At 35.5% G+C, this 21,208-nt stretch overlaps 1 pseudogene; it reads left to right on the top strand.

Moving 5' to 3' along the window:
• Nucleotides 1-1,733: 1,733 nt before the first annotated feature.
• LOC122124506 lies at nt 1,734-1,833 on the top strand (annotated as a pseudogene).
• Nucleotides 1,834-21,208: the final 19,375 nt, after the last annotated feature.

The raw sequence follows: 21,208 nt of genomic DNA, 5'->3' as shown, positions 1-21,208 counted from the left end.
GAAATTAAGATGGGTCTTCAATTACATTCTGTTGGCATGTTGTATGGGCCTAGGTGAGAAGTCTTGCACCTGTTATCTGATGATGCAGGTAACTGGGACCTAGGATCCTAGGACTCATGGGTCCTGCAGAAGAATAATATCTTTTAGAGATCATATCAGCAAAATTTGGGTATAATCAGTAGGAATGCTTCAAAAATATGGAGAAAAACATTTTGGGACCAGCGAGTTAAAACCATGAACAGGACAGCAGACTAAAATCCCTTATAGATTAGAGGAAAACAACATTTTTTTACCATGTGAATTCAGAAGACCAAGAACACTTAGAAGGTATCACAAGCTTATACTCAAGACATTACATTGATTCTTTTTATATTCCGATATATATTCTAAACCTAATTATTTATTTTATTTATTTTATTTATTTTTTTGGGGGGGGTGTTCCGGTCGTGGGGCCTGAACTCTGGGCCTGGGTGCTGTCCCTCAGCTCTTCAGCTCACGGCTAGCGGTCAAACCACTTGAGCCACAGCGCCACTTCTGGCTTTTTTCTTTTTGCTTATGTGGTGATGAGGAATCGAATCCAGGGATCAGTTATGCAAGGAAAGCGCTCTACCACTGAGCCACCTTCCCAGCCCTAAACCTAATTATTTATATTCCAATTCTATTCATTGGAATAAATAATTATCAATTTATTTATCAAATTATCAATTAATTCTAGTAAGTTTCACTGTGTGAAATATAAAATCAGCAAATATAAAATAAAATATATATATGTATAAAATAATAAAAAAACAGCACATGTTTTACATTGTTCTGTGGTGGTTAGGGTATTAAAGACAACTTTGTTTTAAAGTAATATTGCATTATCTCTACCACAGTATTTTGTAGAGCTAGACCTAAAGTTTTACCATTTGTGGATTTACAGTCTGGAGACAAGAGGAAACACTGTGATTAAAGCATTACTAATTTAAGGCCTAATATCGAGGAGAAACACATGGACTTCTCCTGGAGCTATGGAAATATATGTTGATAGAAAGAGAGTAGTGTAAGTTCCTTCCTGGTTGGAAGGTAGACAGACCATGACATTAGGTAATCATGCATATGAACAATTTTTCACCTTCTTGGCTTTAGCTACTTTTGAAATGGTAGGTATCATAAACAATTATATTTTTATAAAATACCTTCTGGTCTGAACAGTTCTGTCTGAACTGTTCATCTCTCTGTGATCCCTTGTAACTAAGATTAGTTTTCTTCCAGTAAGACAAAGTATGATTTCAGGGTAAGATATTCTGGTTGGTCTGTTCCTACATGGAAGAAGGGTAAAGGGTCAGGTAGACATTTGTGCCAGTAAGACCTCATTTGGGAAATTTTAAGCTGGAGAAGTTTAGAAGTAGCTCTTAAGCAAGGTTTACTTTGGATCCATTAGCTCCACAAAGCTAACTCAGTTGGACAAATAAGTACTTGAAAAAGCCATCACTTTTGGACCTAGCTATAAATGCTTCAAAGTATGATCAAATCTAAAATGAAAAAGATTTAAAATAGTCAGTGACAAAAAAATTGCAAATGTGAGCAATCGACGAAACAATATAATTTTTCCACTATATACACAATTTTAGGAAAAAACGATCAATAGTATTGTTAGGAACAATAAGGTTTCCTTGTAACAAATAGGCACGCAAAGATATAAGCCTATATGAAGATTGCATCATTAACTACTTAAATTTAGAGGATACTACATGCTTCAGCAGCACGTCTACACAAATTAAAACAATACAGAGATTAACATGGCACTTGCACAAGGATGAAATGAAAATTTGTATAGTATTCCATATTTTTCATTCTTCAGATGCAAGAAATGAAAAGCAGTTGTTAAAAAGTTGATTACATAATTACAAGAGTAACAATACATGTAAGTCCTAGAATTAAAGGTTAGTTTCATATCAGTGTATTAAATCTTCACTTCAGAAATGCCTTTACATAGCATAACCTTTACAAAACTTTTGAAATTAGTTAAATTCTCATTTTATCCCAAAGAAATATACTAGTATAAGGACCTAGAAAAAAAAGGAATCTTTAACTTTATATATGGAATGCAATCTTACAGTACACATTTATTAATGTACCTATGTATTACAAAACAATGTAGAATTCAAATTATATCTAGGAGAGAATGAAATAGATTATGGATATTATGCAAACACAGAATATAGAATATTTAAAAATATCCTTTTTTCAGACAAGCACAAGAAATATCTTTAGTTTTTGTACTACTCATTTCAACAGATAAATTCAAATTATTTCTGATTTAAAAAAATCACAAACTCTGCAGAAATCATTATACATGTATACAAAAACAAACTCTTGAATATACTTTAACATCAAAATCAGACAATTCACTTGGAAGAATTCCCCAGAATTTTTACAGGAAGATATTGCTGTTATTTGGATTGTGAAAATATTTTCTATGGACACAAAGAATGGACTGGCACTTTCATGCAATTGTTTCAAACATATTTATAAGATGATTTCTTTGTTGCTTTGTATGTCCCTCCCCCATGGCATAACCCCTGCTTTCACTGTATTTGATGTTGGTATAATTTGTGGCTGGGAAGGGAAAAAAAAACAAACCTTTAAATAGGGATACAGGTGGACCCATTGCAACGAGATGTACAAATTGTTATGTCAAAAAATGAACTTTACAAATTTGGTTGGGGTGGGAGGACAGGGAGAGGGGGGAGATGAGAAAGGATGGGAAGCGGAAACAAAGGAAGAGACAACAATGCTTGATAAGAAATGTTTTCATTATCTTGCTCATGCAATTGTAACCCCTCTGTATGGCATTTTCACAATGAAAAACAAACAAACAAACAAAAGAATGGACTGGCATTTTGAAGTTTAAGAAACTTAATTGATACCTTAGCTATAGTAAATAATGCTGCAATAAATATATTTGTTCTGGTAGCTTTCGTATGGTCATGTTTGATGCCCCTCAGTAGATGAATGGATCAAGGAAATGTGGTATATATACACAATGGAATTCTATGCCTCCACCAGAAAGAATGACATTGCCCCATTTATTAGGAAATGGAAAGACTTTGAAACAATTATATTAAGTGAACTAAGCCAGGCCCAAGGAAACCTAGGTCCCATGGTTTCCCTTAATTGTAATAACTAGTATATGTCTGACAAAAGCAGAAACGGTCAGATAAGTTGATGTTAGGTGAAATGAACCCCAAGATAAAGATTCAAATCTTTTTTTTCCTTGCGATTGTTTCTATTATATTTTTAAGATGATTTCTTTGTTGTTTTGTATTTCCCTCCCACGGTATAACCCCTGTTTTCACTGTATTTGATGTTGGTATGATTTGTGGTGGAGAAGGGAAAAAAACAAACCGTTTAAATAGGGATACAGGTGGATCCATTGCAACAATGAGATGTACAAGACGTCATGTCGAAAAACGAACTTTACACCTTTGGCTTGGGGGTGGTAGTGGGAGGGCAGGAGGAGAGTGTGAGGGGGAGATGGGAAGGGATGGGAATGGAAAACAAAGGAGGAGGCAACAATGCTTCATAAGAAATATACTCATTACCTTGTCCATGTAATTGTAACTCTCCTGTATGTTATTTTCTTAATAAAAAAAAAAACTCCAAAAAAAAAAAAAAGAGAAAAAGAAAAACAAAGAGGGAAAAAAAGAAACTTAACCGAACCATTAAACTTAAGAGAACAATATGTACAGCCTTCCACAACTTCAAAGAGGTAGTGATACATACTTATCCTTTTGGAAATATCAAATGCAGTTTCTTCCAAGTTGTCCTTCAGACCTGGTTTGATAAAATGGTGCAACAGAAGGAGATCCAACATATCTTTCCTATCTCTATTCCCAGCAGCAAGGTGCAAGGTGTTCAAAAGGTCTTTAGTTTTGGCATTGGTATCTGCATCATGATGAAGAAAATGGCCACACTAGTATTATTCCATGTATAATCACTGTGCAACGGTGTCCACCCATCTACAGTTATTGCATGAATATCTGCTGCTTGAGCCACCAACTCACACACAATGTCTAAGTGTCCACTGTAGGCTTCCCGATGAAGGGATATATACTCATCCTCATCCCTAGTATTCACATGAGTGGCCTTTTTGGAAAGTAGTCACTGCAATGTAGTAAGCCGATTATTTTCAGCAGCCCAAAGAAGAAATTTGCTTGGATCCTACTCCATTTTTTTCTTGCAATTTATACCATTCATCATTTTTTCATTTTTTTCTTCATCTTAATCAGAATTGCCTAAGCAGAAATTTTCAGTGACAGTGGAAATGAGGTGTCCATGTATTTCGCCAATAGTTCACGTTGGTTGAACTGGTCAGAAAAATCCGGTGAATTTTCTACATCTGTTTTTTTCACCATGATTTATTTTCTCATTTTCCATTTTCATTATTTTAAATTATTCTAACTGGAAAGTAGAGAATTGATGGAGAGCAGATGAAAGATGTTCCTCCGTACTCAAAGGTACCAAATGAAAAGGAGAACCAGTAGTGTCTTCGTGTGCAGCTTCTTTTAGGAATGAGAAAATATGAAATAATCCTTTCTATAGAAAAGATTTGGGAAATGACAGAGCAGAAAGTGAAATGATGCAACCAAAAATATAAAAGCAAAATTAGGATAATTATGGAGCAGTTTTATTATCTATGAGAACCATGAAAGAGAGGAAGAGAGAGACTGCAATGTGCAATGACCTAGCTAGCCACAAAATCCATGCCTCTGATTAATTTATAGAGCAAATAGAATTTTATTTTTTAAAAAAGATGGAAATAGAATTATGTATTTACTTGAAATTAGTAAATACATTTTAGTAGTCTACATAAAGAGACGTAGCTCTGACCAAATTACAGACAAGAATGTAAATCCTTGATAATTCTAGGAGCAGATCTGACTGAAAACAGTTAAATCACACTTTTTCTGTACAATAAAGAAATAGGTCCAGGCTAGGAAAGCAGCTAGAGAAGGCAGGCCGATTATATCTATGACAAAACTTTGTGGAAAATGGCATCAAGGATTACTTACTGGTGATTTACTTGCACTGTAAGCACGATTCTGAACTATTGCTTGCTGATTCTGAACTAGTGTGTTGATCATTATATTCTCCAAGAAGAAAAAGTGAGATTTAATTGATAGCAAAGGATTACTAATACATTTTGACTTCACATTAAGCACCTTCAGTAATAAAAATCACATGAAGAGAATAGATAGGACAACTTTTTTTAGATGAAAACAAGTGTTTTTTTTAAAAAAACAAGGAATTTAAGTAGTCATGTAAAGGACTGCTATTTTATTTCTGCATTATACTTTTTTTCTAATATTGGGTAACAATAAATAATTGACCTATTAGAAAACTCTTAAAGCTCATATGTTCAATTGTGTATTCTCTTGTACTATATCATAGTATTTTTCTGTATGGTCTTAAGAAATTTAAATTACTAAGTTGAATTTCTGACAGGACAATATCATCACTGTACATCTTGGTTCCATACTCAGTTTTAAGTATGTGCATTAGATGAATATAGAGGAAAAAGTAGAAGCCACACTGGTGGCTCATGTCATTAATCCTAGGTAATTAGAAAGATGAAATCTAAGGATTGTGGTTTGAAACCAGACCAAGTCAAAAAATTCCCATTAAATTCTGATTTGAAAGTAGCCAGGAAAAGCTAGAAATTTAGCTGTGGCAAAGGCAGTCAAATGCTAGGCTTGAGAACACTAAAAAAAACTAAATTCTGAGACAGAGCCAGGCCCTCAAGCCCCTATTACCACCAAAGAAATGAATGCATTACTTATTTATTTAATTAATTAAAAATAAATTAAGTGGTCACATGGGGAAGGCAGGTAAAATGAAACACCCTTTGTGACTGAATTGTGTATCATTTTTTAATAAAGCAAATTATCACTTGCACTACTCACGAATATTTTATTTGAACTTTTTTGTACAATAAACCCTGAATTTAGCATGCATGTATATGTATGTACATGTGCACATGTGTGTATGTGTATATGTGTGTGTGTGCTTTTGCAATGTTGCTTGCCAATGTGGACAGGGTGAGGCTGAAAAGAGCTAACTGTGTTGCAATATTTTTATTTATCAGTGTTCTGTCATGTCTTTTCAGTGGAATCACCCTTTTGTATATTTTACTTGTCAAATAATAACATCATCATAATTAATGCATTTACTCAAGTTAGATAAAAGGGACTGCTTTCAGCTCTTATTACATGTTAGGTGAGAAGATACAGACATAATTAGGTAGTAAGTTATTGCTGTAAGATGACTGTCAGTACAAAATATGTATTTGACCTCTTAAATTGGATATACTTTTAAAATATTCTCATGGAGTGAGTTTGACCGACCTGACCAAACAGGTATTACTCTCTGGTTATTCCCATGAAACACAAGGTGGATTAATTCTGTATTTCTGTTGAAAATATATTTCTTTGTAAGATCATATCTATTCTGACTAAGAGATAACCGCATATATATTACGTTTGCATATCCCACCATATTGACTGAAAAACCTTATTGTGGATATGCTTCTTAGATATTACTTTCAAAAACAAACAAACAAACAAAAAGCATGTGTCATTTCCAGATAGTGGATATATTTGAAGTTGTTTTGTACATGTAAACGTATTTTCACTAAAGGCTCTTTTATGGGAGTAACTATGGCAACTTTAACAAATACGATTTTTTGAATATCTTTTCCAATATAAATAACATCCCAGAGGTAGTCTTGAAATTTCTGAAAAGACTTTGAATATTTTATTATTATTTCAGTTCATTGACTATAGATCTAAAGACATTTCTGAAATAAATATTGTTAAGATCTGAAAATGTAAGTGGGTATATAGGCTTTCTTATGCATCATTTAATGAAAACCCAGTTTTTATGAAAGTAAATGAAATAGGATTAAAGAATGTAAGTGAATTTGGTAAGCTAATTATTATTATAACTTTGTTTTATATTAACACAGTCCTTTTAATGTAGATGATGCAGTTAAATTGTTTCCTTTGTTACTCTGTACTTGTTATTTTTAGAATCTTTGTAGTTATAGGGGTGAATTTGTAGTATAAATGAAGTTCTTTAAAAAAGATTAGGATTATTAATCTTGTGTTTTGTGTCCTACTCCCAAGAAAATGAGTTATTTTCAAGTGTTAATAGTTTATAATTGAATCATAAGAAATTTTGAGAAAATGCAGTAGTATTAATGTCTTTTTAAACCAATTGTATTCACAAGTTGGAGAGTCTTTAATTCATGCTTAGGTCTTGGTGTCTATGATTTTTAACCTGTCCTTCCTAATATTAATGATAGATCACACTGCATTTTTGGTTTATGAAAAGTAAAATATTTAGCTGGGGTCAAAGGTGATTTTTCTTTAAGTCTTATTTTAATAGCATTTTAAAGTAGCACATTTCTCTCAAAATGTTGGGTATAAATACAAATCAAAATACTTCTCATGGTAAAAAACTTAGGTGAATTAGGATGTGGAAATGATTGGTCCATAAGACCTGCAGTCTGTTTCCATGAGGAATTGGGGAGGTCATTCTTTCCATAACACTGTGTTAAACAGAGATGGGGTACCCAGGCAGCGCAGTGTTGAGTGAAGGGATAGAATATGATTTCTACTATTTTGAGCTAGAAATCAAGAACGTTATAGTTTAGTAGTTCCTTTCATCAGGGAAGTATAAATTGATTATGAACTTGGAGTTTTCATATTACAGTTACCTATTTTCTAACAAAGATAAAGTGAAATATTATTAGAGTGTACACAATAATTCTGGGAAATTTTCCTAGAATTAGTCTACTAAGTGCTGGTATTTTAGTCATAAAATAGAATGAAGTTATTTGATACAGTGGGAGATGAGAATCAGGCTAAAACTTACCATGTGTGCAATGTTGTACTAGTAATTCCAACTCTGAAGACTTCCATATCATCATCTGAGACGTAAAAATGGAATTAGTTCCACTTTATGGGATTATTGTGATGTTGAAATTAGATAGCATAGGTAAATTACTTGGAAAAACAATCAATCAGCATTTGATACATTCTACCTGTTATTTTATCATGTGATGAAATCTAACGTTTTTTTATTGTGATTTTAATATTTTGTATCTTTATGATGTGCAATGTGATGTATTGATATTCATTGCATTGGTCACTTTTCTGTCATCATAAGGAAAATACATGCAAAGAAAATTTCTGAGGAGGAAACTATTATATTGACTCATGGTTGAAGAGAAGGCAGTTTAAGATCAGTTGTCTCCATTGTTTTAATTATATTTTTATTATCTTAAATAGTTGTACAAAGGAAATTCCATTCAACAAATCAGTTTATAAATACAGTGGATCTTTACATAACTTTCCCACACCCTTCCAAACCTCACCCTACTTTCAATTTTATAAATTTCAATTTTATAAGAAATTACACCTTTTATGGACCTGTTGCAACAATAAGAAGTACAAGTTGTCATGTCCAAAACGAGCTTTACAAAGTCGGTGTGGGGGGGGGAAGGGGGGAAAGGAGAAGCATTGGGATTGGGGGGAGGCTGGGAAGGGGGGTGAAGGGTAAACAAAGGAGGAGGCTGCAATGCTTGGTAAGAAATGTACGCATTATCCTGCCCATGTAATTGTAACCCCTCTGTACAGTATGTTCACAAATAAAATTAAATTAAATTAAAAAAAAAAAAGAAATTACACCTTTTAAATACTCCTCTGAAAATAGCATGCTTTGGTTAATACTGTTGTGTAAACTTGCATTAAGTTCTAGCTTCCAAATATGCGACAGAACATGGGTTATTTGTGTGTCTGGCTCTGACTTAGTTTACTTAACACATTATGAGATCTATCCATTTCTTTGCAAATAATGTAATGATCTTCATAATGGATGGGTGAAATCCACTTGTGTATATGTGCCACACTTTCTCCAACCATCCCTCCACAAAAGGGCATCGGGCTGTTTCCATAACTTGGCTATGGTGTATAATGTATCAGTGAAAATGGTTGTGAAATTGATTTTATGGTAACTTTTTGGAAGAATTCATCACTATCTTTCTGGGAGCAATCTTCTAGTCAATTTTCCAGAATAAGCGCATTCCTCCCTTCATCTCCATCACTTCAAGTCCTCAAAAACACACTACCCCCTGCAGGTGTCAATAAGCTAAAACCACACTGTGCCGATATTGTTTCAATACATTTTTTTCATAATTGTATACATAATTTAATGTACTTTCCTAAGGTGGGAATGAGGAGCATGACAATAGAGTAAAAGTAAGAAAAATGCAATTTAATTAGCTATTATCATATTTAAAATCATTTTCAGCTCTAACTCATAACCTCACTTACAATTATTTTAATATTTATTTGATTACTTCAACTATTCCCTAAATTATAACAGGTGAGTTAAATACAAAAGCAAAAAGTGTGGTGTGATTTTGACACTCATGTGTGAGGATGCACAATATGGGCAAATAAAGGGATTGGAATTAATAGTCATTATCCATTTTGTTAAAGATGGTTTTCCCAAACTGATTCTCTCAATTCATATTCCATTCAACAACAAAAAACATGTGACAATTTCCTTTGTTTTGCTCCTCATTATTAACTTTTGTTTGCATTTTATTTTACAACAAAAGATGATTTTTCATAAATCTACTGTAGATACAAAAGTATGCTAAAATAGTTCTATCTGTATGCATTGATAAATGCATATATATATATATATAATACACAGGTTATAATGATAATTTATAACTTCTGTAACAGTACATTTTACTAAATTATTTAAAAATTATTGATGTTTTATGCCTGGTATCCTGGTAACTTGGGAGGCTGAGGTCTGATGATCATGTTTTGAAGCCATCCTAGGCAAGAAAATCCATGAACCTCTTATCTCCAAACAACCAACAGAAAATCAGAATTGGAACTGTGGCTCAAAGTAATAAAGAACTACAACCTACCCCCAAAAATCTAATTTACACCTTTATAAGTAAAATATTTCCATCGCCCAAACGCACATCCATGCTCATTTGCAAGGTAACTCTGTTACGTCTGGAGTACCACACAATAGTATCACTTATGTAGAAAGCATTGTAACATGGGTTCACTCTATCTCTCTCATGGATTTTTTTCTCCAACCAAATATTCAAATCTTACAATTATTCCAATTACTTGAAGTCATAGCTTTTTTCTTTAATACCCATAATATTAGAGTTTGAATTGTGTGTCTTGTGTCTCCTAAATGGAGTTCTTACCAATTTGTCATGCCCCACCCCTAAATTATCCTGATTATATTTCAGATAGAATCTGGCTTCTTACTTGGCCTCAGTCCACTTAATGTTATTCTTCCTGAAATTTAGAATAACACACACATGACATGTGTACAGTTCTTTCAGTCCAGTCTGGGCTTTAACCACTATACTCACAACAGTAGATTCCCATGTAGTCAGGATTTTCATAAACTTGTCATAGGTTATTTTTTTAAATATTTGCATTTCCTGCAGATTCTTGAGTACTGAATTAATTTGTGATTTCTAGTGTTCTTTTGTTTCATTTGAATGTTAAATTGTTATTTTTCTTCCTGATTTTTTGCTTGTTCATCTACGCAAGTCTTCTTTTTATTGATGATGGCTTTTACTTTCGAATATACATATTTCTTATATATTTTGTCAAATATTTTCAGTCCTAAGTAGATTTTTTATGTTATTGCAGCCAAATTTTTCTTCCTTATTTGCCAAAAGCACAATGAAGATGTATACAGATTTGAACTCACTGTTGGAAGAGTGAAACACATACCACTATAATTATTGTGGCATTCGTCCCAATTGACAGAATTGCTTTCTAGGACATCTGATTTGCTATGTCCTAGAACTTTTGTAGCCAACTAATCACCCCATGCAGGCATGACCTGGCTTCCTTGCCGCTCCCTGTGCATTTAACAATTCCCTTTATATGCAGTAGGCTCTCTTGTACACCCCGCTGTCACTCTGTTTCCCCCACACAAACAGAACACGTATGCACAATGCTTCAGATTTTAGGTTTAAAAAGAAACATATTTAGGATTCATGAATTCAAGAATATATCAAAACATTGACATTTTAATAAAGTTAGAAAAATAAATAGAATGAAAATTTTAACATAATGAGAACAAAAAGAAATATAAAGATTTTCCCAGGAAGTGGGAAAGGAATCTCTAAATCTAGATTGGCCTCTAAGTGGCCTCCAGGCAGAAATTCTGCCTCAAAGTCCTCAAGGGGATCTAATTGCTCATTAAAGACAGGTTTTTTTCCTGAGTCCAGGGAAGGACAGATTCTAATTTCTCAATTGGAAATTGTATCCGTCATAGGAGGACAGATTGGTCCGGGTATTCTGTGAGGAAAGATTCCCTTTCCTCAACTGATTCTAGATTTTGGACCTCTCTTATTGGTTTTCCTGAACATAGACAGGGATCATTTTCCATTAGCACGCATTTACCCTGCAGATCAAGATGTGTCTTTTTGACTGGTTTGGAGCTGATCTAGCTGGATTGTGAGCATCATTGGAAGACATTCTGGAACACCTTCTTCCTTGGTGCTATGTGCAGGTACACCTGCATCACATGTGGGGTTCAGAAACAGTGGGATGTCCACAGGATTCAAAACCTGCTTGAGCCTTTCTACAAATTGAATAAAACTCTCTGTTCACATGCTTTCTGGAGATAAGTGATGGCTTCTGATCTCCATCAGACACCATAGACGACATCACTGATGAGTTCTTTCTCTGCAGTTCTGGAGGAGCTGCAATACAGTGATGCAAACCTGAGAATGGAAATAGGTACAAGAATCTTAACATTCTAGAAGTTAAGGTCTGAATAAACTTTCATGAGGATCTAGTAGGGGAAGCTCTAGAACTTGATTTTGGCTGAACACTGATTATAAAAAGGTAGAGTGTTTCTAATGAGTGGCTACTTCCAAGTTCTTTCAAAAGGAGAACAGATATTACCTGGCAAAGAATATCCATAAAAGAACATTTTGCCAAGCTGGGGAGTACTAAGGGCTCTTGGCCAATCAGGCCCATCCCTAGAGACTCAGGTTCCCTCTCTACTCACCAGTTCTGAGGCATCTAAGCAAGGACTTCTTCCTCTTTTTCTTGGTCTCATGGGTCATGCATTTCTTCAGCTACTACAGAAGAATATGTAAGCTGAAGAGCAAGTATGAAGAAGGCATGTTGAACTTGACATACTGTGTAAGTTCTTTCAGACTGTCATAATTCTCGTGCTCATACTAATAATCAGGGTAGAAGTCCACCCACATAGGGAAGATGGAGCAAATGATGCTGTGGGCAGATTGGTAATAAGGAAAATGTAAGCCCGCCCTCTCTATCCTGAGCCTTGTACTAAAGCATTTTTCTCATGGGACTTGCATGTTGGGAAATGGGAAGAGACTCCCGCAAGCAGGATGCTCCTCACAACCCACTTCTAGGAATTTCTCAAAGAAAATCCTCTAAAATTCTCCCTGTGATAGGAGGAGAACGTTGTTTCCCCATTGGATCTGACTTGCTATGCACAGCCCTCCTTGTAATCCACAAAACCACATTCATAACTGTGTAATCTGCTCTCCACTGAAAGGCCAAGCCTCAACCCCCTGGTGAAAATCACAACTGGTGTGCAAAGAAGAAATTTGACTTTGATTCAGAAACCTCAAAGATACCCAGTTTGAATTTCTTTTTGTGCCAACGTCCACATACATGTTCATCTTGTTCATCTTCCCAGTTACGGTAGAAGGATCTTTACCAATGGGATGAGAGAAGGAAGTTAACTCTATGTTTCTCCTTTTCTGAATTAACAGGACACACATGGGACTGGCTAAGACCCACATGGTAATGTAAACATGACAGACAAAAAGTGGAGGTATGTCTATTCCATTTCAAGGAAATTCTTTGAGGATGCTTATAAGCATCTGTACAAATAAATGCACAATGCCTTGTACCTCTAATCCTACTAATCAGGAGGATGAGATCTGAGGATCACAGTTTGAACCCAGTCTACTTTGTAAAATTCAATTAACTAGCTAAAGGCCAGAACTGGACCTGGGGCTCAAATGGTAGAGTGCTATGAATGGGACAGCATTCAGGCCCCAAATTCAAGTTCAAGTTGCAGTCTTTCTACTGTGTATCTTCCTTTAAATGCCTCTAAGATAGTGATTTCCTAGGTGAGGGTGGATGTTGGGTACCACTGGCTATTTCTTCTAATCCTGTTCTCTCAGCAAGCAAACTGCTAAGGCTCCACTAGTTTGTAAGGAAAATGAAATTTTCTGGCAGGTCAGTCCTAAGGAATTAGCTGGGGAGTGCATTTCTTTGTCTCAAGCCATGCTCCTGTGATCAGACCCCAGTGAAACAGTATCAGAGAGGTACCAAGTATTCCAAGAATCAGCCAGGGAGTCTCATAGCTCTGAGTTTGAAAGAGGAACACTCACTTTTTAACCAGAACATCCAGCAACTCTTCCATTGTCCCTCACTCTCTATAGTGGTGGAGGAAATTTCCAACATAGAAGAGATCACCTTTCAGGTATTCAGGGACCAGGTCCATAACCAGCATTTCCAATAAGCCTGAGTCCAGGCTCCGTATATTATAAGGCACTTTCAGGGTTCTGGCTGACTCATTGTAACACTGAAGTGGTAAAAAGAATGGATCTTTGAAACATAGAAATGGGAGTTCACTTCAAATTGAGTAATAGAGTGGATTGAAAAGTACACAGTACATATTTTCTCCGTATACACACATAAAAGCACACAGAAGAAGGTTCTACTGTGGGCAATGACGAGATTAAATAGGTTTCCTGTCATAGTTTTACCTTGCTGAGTTGCCTTGTGATCCCCTTGGTTTCTTCATATAAAAAGGCCTGAAACATTGGATTTGTGGTTTGATGCTGATCCAATGTCTGCAGCATCAAGTGAGGCACTCACACCTCTCATGTCTGAGACCTGAGTCACTTGAACTTTGAAAACAACACAGGAACATCTTTCTTGTTCCTGGGCCACAGGCCAATTGAGCTAGCTTGAGCTATCAGTTACAGTTGCCTGGCTCTCAGAGTTCCATATTCTCCATTGTGAAGGAGAAAGTGTCATCTCTCAGAGCCCAATGATGTAATGGCTTGCTCACATAAGACCATTTTCTTGATGCTATATATAGTGTATTATATAATAAATAAGATTGAATATGATTTTTCAAACTACAAAGGCATTTAAATTTTTAGTCTTGACTATTTCACAAAACAGTGCAAAATATTATTGGAGAAAGTAGTGATCTAATTTGATTATAATTATATAAATGTATATTTGTGCATTTCTAGATCTAACACTGATTATAAATAGATGAACAAACATATGCATATATTTTTATATATCTATGAAGTGAATATAATGGAATTGACTACACTATGTATAAAAAAGCATCTATAATTTGAGTCTATGAGACCCAGGCCTGTGATCTTAGTGATGTGGAAAGCTTGGTTCTGAGTTTTAATCTCTTACCTTATGGCCTTAGATTTTCAGAGGAGGCCTGGGCCCTCCAGTGTAGCAAAGAGACACATATGCAGTGGATCACACACCCTGACCCCAGAGGAAAGTCAGTAGAAATCAGGACAAGCCTCTTATCTTGTGACAGTCTACTTAGTTCCTGTACCAAGATGGCCATCTGTAGAACATCAGATGGAAACTTGGCATTCCCTCCAAAAGGATCTAAAAAGAGCCTTCTGAACTATATTCTCTGACTATACTGAATTAAACATTATTTCCCTTCCCAAGCTGCAAACACATAGAAATATGGCAAGGGCTCAAGAGAGATGGACAAAGACTTACAAATACATAAAATTGTATACACTGTTTCAGTAATTCAATGACAAGTCTTCAAAGCATGTCTTGAATTCTTCTATTGTTTCTAAAGGAAATGGAAAGCAAATATGTGTGTATCAGGAACTGGGTCACAGTTTGGTTGCAGAATTGTTGAATGCACTCCTATGCAAAAGAGACACATATATTGGGGAAATTGTGTGGGGATGGGTGTCCTCACACAGCTACCCAAAACAATGGCCATAACTTCTATGATGTCACACCACCTTTGCCATAGCAGCAAATAGGTGCTAGGCACTGGTTTTGCACTGAAGTGGACTCAAAAACACCAAAAGGCACAAAGAATGAGAGGAATGACTACTAGCCACCAGACTTCAGCTTGAAGAGCTGTCCTGACCAGGACCTAGGATAAATTGTGCTTGAGAAGGCTGATCTCCATGTAAGGTTTCTGAGCACCAAGGACTAGACACTATTACAGGTGTTGGAGAAACAGAAATGAATGTGGTTCTATCCTCACCAATTTCATGCTGAAAAGAAAACCAGAAATCATAATGATAATTTCTATAAATCAGAGACATGACATTGGTGGTTTTGTAGCAACAACTTTACAATGGGGATTGGAAGAGATTGCCCTGAAGAGGAGATAGTTGTTATGAGAGCCATCATCCAGGCAATTATGTAGGAGCAGGTACTCCAGGCAGTAAGAACAGCAAGTACATCCCCTATTGATCGGAATGGAACTGACTTGTTTCAGAAAAGGAAAACAGCACTGACATGCTTGCTTGTGAAGTAAGAATGGAAAGGTACAATTAAGAAAAAGGTCAGAAATGAAGATAGGAATAAATTAGATAGATATTGGTTACTGCAGATTAATAGAAGAAAAGTTCTTATTTTCATCTAAATCTGACATGACCCCCTGGAACCAAAGTGCTAAAATAATAGTCAGACACATCTGATTCACCTAAAGAATACTTTTAAAATGTGATTCTACTTGGGCTCTGGTGGCTCACAACTAGAATCCTACATACTCAGGAGGCTAATATCTGAGGATCATGTTGGAAGCAAGCCCAAAGACAAAATTTGGTAAGTCTAATCTCCAATTAACCACCAAATATATGGATATGAAGCTGTGCTTCAACTGGTAGGGCACTAGCCTTGAGGCAAAAACTAAAGGACAGCACCCAGGACCTAGGTCCAAATCCTAGGATGTCACAGAACAAAGAAGCAAATAAACAAAATTTGGTGCTCAGTCATTCATCACTTAGCATCCTAGTTCAATATATTTTCTATGAGCCTTGGAAATTATATCCTTAACAAATGCTCTCCCCGGATATTTTGCTTGGTTACCAGCTTTCACAGCCCTGGCATCAACAATATCTCCTCCCAGGCAGCATAGCAGTCTACCACTAGAAATTTGAAGATATATTAATCATACGAATTCTGATCATCTTTCCACATACATCAAATAAGTAGTAGCCACATTCCATTATTCTGAATGTTTTTAATCCCCCTTTGAGTTAATAAGCATTAAAGCTTAAAAACTCTAGAGTGGTTATCAAACTAATTCAACATCATTCTTCCACCCAATCTTATAAGTTTATAAAAGGAGAGACTATATGAAAGTGTGCACATGATAACTTCTAACTATAATACTCTCAAGAAGTAGGGTTTTACAAAAACATCCTTATTGCTTTGCAAAAAGAAAGGATACGAGATTTAAATAACTACCTAACATCTCAGAAGGAAAATGCTATTGGCTTTAGAACAAATTCATTTGCCTACAACTAAGAAAATGAGTTTCAGAAATGCCAGAGGCAAAGGGTATTATTCAAATCACCTTATCATGAGGTACAAGCAACCTGTCTAGATCAACCTTCCAGGAAAATAAGCAATGAATGAAAACCAATGCTTCTAAAACAAGCCAGTTGGTGGTGGTTCATGTTTCTTATCCTAGTTACTTAGAATCCTAAGATGAAAGGACCTCAATTCAAAACCTGGCCAGGAAGAAAAGCTTACACTCTGCAACCAACAGACAGGAAGTATCAGCTCTGTGCCTGAAGCCCAGCTAGAAGGCCTCTGCCCGTAGACAACCAAACACACAAGAATACCCCTGTGAAGACTCAGGGTCTTTGTTGGAGGGGCAGAATGATGCAGGTTCCGGCCTCAGGATTATCTGAGGATTGTGTTTGTGCATGTGGAAACACATGTCACAGACTCCTGGGAGCAGAGGAAGTAGCTCTTCTGCTTACTTAAGCATAGACAAACAGCAAGAAAAAAACATTTTCATACTTATCTTGGGGTTCATTTCCCTAACATCAACTTATCTGATCTTTTCTGCTTGACTCAGATATATACTAGTTATTGCAAATAAGGGAAACCATGGCACCTATGTTTCTTTGGGCCTGTCTTATTTCACTTAATATAATTTTTTCCCAAGCCTTTTATTTCCTAATAAATGGGGCACTGTCATTATTTCTGATGGAAGCACAGAATTCCATTGTGTATATATACCACATTTTCTTGATTTATTCATCTACTGAGGGGAATCTGGGTTGGTTCTATATCTTAGCTATGGTAAATAGTGCTGCAATAAACATAGTCGTGCTGGGAGCTTTAGTGTGGACTTGTTTGTGATCACTTGGGTAAATATCCAAAAGTGAGAATGCTGGATCTTATGGGAGCTCCATGTGGAGTATTTTGAGGAACGTCCACACTGGTTTTGAAAGTGGTTAAACAAGTTTACACTCCCACAAATAATTCAGTAAGGTTCCCTTCTGTCCACATCCCCTCCAACATCTGTTAGAGTCCCTCTCTCACGGTATAACCCCTGCTTACACTGTATTTGATGTTGGTATAATTTGTGGAGGGGAAGGGAAAAAAGAAATCGTTTAAATAGGGATACAGGTGGACCCATTGCAACAATGAGATATACAAGTCATTATGTCAAAAAACAAACTTTACAAATTTGGTCAGGGGACCGAGAGATTGGATAGGAGGGTGGGGGAGAAATAGGAAGGGATGGAAGGGGGATACAAAATAGGAAGCTACAATGCTTGGTCAGAAATGTAATCATTGTCTTGCTCGTGTAAGTTAATCCCTCTCTACAGTATTTTCACAATAAAAAAGGTACTTGTGAAATATTAATTTCCTATTTGTGATGTCATACTAGAAATATTTAAATAAATTGGAAAAATATTCAAGGGAATTCTCTGTGTTCTTCTGATAATATCATAAAGGTACATACTAACCTCAACTGAATTTAATGATTTCTAGAAAACAGAAGTCAATATTGGATGTTTCCATTGAAAAATAATCTGGGTCTAAGCTTTAGATCAAATATACCTTGCTAATTAAAGGCAGAGATTAGAAGTCCGATATCCAGGGCCAGATCTGACAAAAAATTCTTGAGAGACTACAAAAACAAAAAAAACTAGATATAGTGTAATTTCCCTGTTATCTCACGTTTGTGGAAACTATCAGTAAGAGATTATTGCTCGAGGAAGGTTTGGCCAAAAAGTAAGATCTCCTCTGAAAAATAATCTAAGGTGGTCAGAGCCTTAGCAACTTCATGCGCCAGTAGTGCCAAAGGAAAAAAGAAAAGAAGAAAACAGAAAAGGAAAGGGAAAGATAGAAAAGGTAAACTATTTTCTCTTCATTCTTGTAGTTTCATGTCATTGGATACAAGAACTGAGCGTATTTTGTTTATTGTTTTAGGATTCAGTCCTCTCTAAAAGCACTTATTTCAAGTAATTATATTATTACTACTATTAATTATTATTAGGCCTTCTTGGAGATTGAACCAATGGCTTTGTATATTTTAGTCTAGTCCTACAACTGAGCTGTACCCCAACTCCCTTGTATAGTTTTGGAAATTGTTTATGAATTCTTCAATAGATAGCTACTCTACTTTTCATCTTATCTTTTCTCTCCCACATTTTCCCCTATGTATTCTAGTTTATGTGTTGAAAACTTTCCTCAATTTTATCTTCTAAACTAAAAATTTTGCTTTAGAGATTACAGGAAAGTCTGTTCCTTTCATGACATCTATTAAAATTATATACAGATATATGTATTTCACATGTATTGCTGATGCTTAGAGTACATTGCAACAAGCAACAGTTTATGTGGTCATAGGCACATAGCTTTTGAGCCATTTTGATAATCTCTTATAAGAATAGGATCCCTTGTTCTTGCCATGTGAATGCTTAGAGTGCTGTTAGTTAATCATGTCCAAGTGTAATTATTGGTCCTTTTCTATCTATTGGATTAATTTGTAGATTTACGGACATATTTAGTTATTACAAATGAGGAAAACCATGCAGCATATAATGAATTGGCTCTGACTAATTTCCAGTCTTTCCATTTCCTCAGGAATGGTGTAATGCCTTTCTTTCCATTGAAAGCAAAGAATTTCCATTGAAAGCAACAGAATTGAAGACCCAGAAACGAATCCACTCCTATAGGCACATAATCTTTTATAAGGAAGCCAGAAACACGGGATGGAAGAAAAACAACCTCTTCAAAAAACTGTACTGGTAGAATTGGCTGTACACAGAAAACTAAAGTTACATCTTTATATATCCCTCTGCACCAGAATAGATTCCAAATGGATAGAAGACCTCAATGTAAGTCCAGATAACTTGAGAATATTATAGGAAGAATTAAGGGAAACACGAGGGCTCCTTGGCACTGGTCAAAACTTCCAAAGTAAGTCTGGATAAATGGGATTATATCAAACTAAGCCAATCATTTGTCAGACTCAAAAGCCTTGGAGAAAAAACTGAGAGTGTAGATCAGATTTATTTGGGAACAAACCTCCAGATGAGACCCTCAGATAGTGCTAAACACTTATTATTCCCTTTTCTTCTTAGGTTATTTATAGTGGGATTATACGAATATAAGAGTTTTCCCGTGGGGATTTGAACAAAAACAACTAATGCTAAGACATAGATAGCAGGTGAAATGAGTTGTAGCTGGAGAAAAGGAGGGATTAAGGCAAGGGGGTCTAGTTCAAAGCCTTGGCTTGCTGCAGCTTCGTAAGATTTAGATGCTCAAGGGAATGGGTGTAAAGCAGGAGTGGTTATAAATAAAAGCACTGGTCTGAAGACTCAAAATAAGGACCCTTGTCTATGTGAACCATACAGTTTCTAACATGAGGTTTTATTTAAATTAACAAGCTCAATGTTAGATTTTTGCAGAGTGGGATGGTGCATAGTTACAGGCAATGTCTGCTATTTCAGGTAATCCAATCTACTCTTTCAAGAGTTACTCAGTAGCTAGGTTTCAACACAATGAGTACAATGAGATTGTACAAATGACACTGCGACTTTTCGGTCTCATGAATCAAAATCCTGTCAAATGATTTCTGTCTTCCAGATGTTTACACAACATTCTTCATGACCTTTTCTACTATTTTGTCTTCATTATTGCTGTTCATATTACTTTTTTGTTGTTGTCTTGACTGTATGAGCCATTTTTAGGGCCTGAACTCAATGTTTATTGGTCTCCCTTGAATTTTTTGCTAATGGCTGATGACACTCTATTCCTTGAGTCACATCCTCACCTTATCATTCTTGCTGGAAAATTGGAAATAACTTTTCACATTTCTATCTGTTTAGACTGCTATTGAACCAAAATCTTCAGGTCTTAGCCTCCTGAGTTTCTAGGATTCTCCACATGAATGGATAACACCAATCTTTGCTTTACTATTATTTTAATTATGTGGTAGAAGAAAGTGGAAGTATATTTGTGTTAAGTGTCATTCAAATACAAGTTTGAATCAACTTGAAATAATGTAACTGTTATTAATTTTAACAGTTAAATCAATGAATTTTACACATTCCCACAGAAATAAATTGAAAACAAAAGGCATAAGTGTTTTTCTAAAGCAAGTAAAAGACTTATGAATTTCTTTCACGTTAAAATTCATGTTTTATATAAGTTTAATTAGCAGACTTCCATGACTAAAAATAAATATATTATACAACTAGAAGCAAAATGCTTATAGTTAGGAATAGATATTTCATCACAGCCAAAAGATAAGATTTTGAAAAGTCTCACTAAAAAGAAAGGTTACATATAGAAATTAGTGGATATATATATATCTATATATCGATCATTACACAACATATAAGTGAATGTGATTACCACTCAATACTTCATAAGTGTATAAAAAATAATTATGTAGCGAGGTGCCAGTGGTTCATGCTTGTAACCCTAGCTACTAAGGAGTCTGAGAGCTGAGAATGATGGTTCAAAGCAAGCCTAGGCTGGTAAGTCCATGAGACTCTGATCTCCAATGAGCCACCAGAAAACTGGCAGTGGCTCAAGTGGTGGAGCACCAGTCT

Source organism: Dipodomys spectabilis, unplaced genomic scaffold, assembly GCF_019054845.1.
Source record: "Dipodomys spectabilis isolate Male_0828 unplaced genomic scaffold, ASM1905484v1 ptg000238l, whole genome shotgun sequence".
Taxonomy (NCBI): domain Eukaryota; kingdom Metazoa; phylum Chordata; class Mammalia; order Rodentia; family Heteromyidae; genus Dipodomys; species Dipodomys spectabilis.
Note: the sequence above shows the minus strand (reverse complement) of the source record. Positions and strands in the feature narration are given on the sequence as shown.